The following is a 331-nucleotide window of genomic DNA, read 5'->3' on the forward strand; positions in this document are numbered from 1 at the left end:
CTTTTTCTGATATGTCATTTGCAACTATCTTTTCCCATTCTGTCGGTTGCCTATTAGTTTTCTTGATTGTTTCCTTTGCAGTGCAGAAGCTTTTTATCTTGATGAGGTCCCAAGAGTTCAGTTTTGCTTTCATTTCCCTTGCCTTTGAGGATGTGTCAAGTAGGAGATTGCTGCGGTGGAGGTCTAGGAGGTTTTTCCCTACTTTCTCCTCCAGGGTTTTGATGGTTTCCTGTCTCACATTCAGGTCCTTCAGCCATTTTGAGTTTATTTTTGTGTATGGTGTTAAGTCCTATTTTTTTTTAAATTGAAGGTTTGTGGTAACCCTGCATTG

This window comes from Suricata suricatta, chromosome 15, assembly GCF_006229205.1.
Source record: "Suricata suricatta isolate VVHF042 chromosome 15, meerkat_22Aug2017_6uvM2_HiC, whole genome shotgun sequence".
Classification (NCBI taxonomy): Eukaryota; Metazoa; Chordata; class Mammalia; order Carnivora; family Herpestidae; genus Suricata; species Suricata suricatta.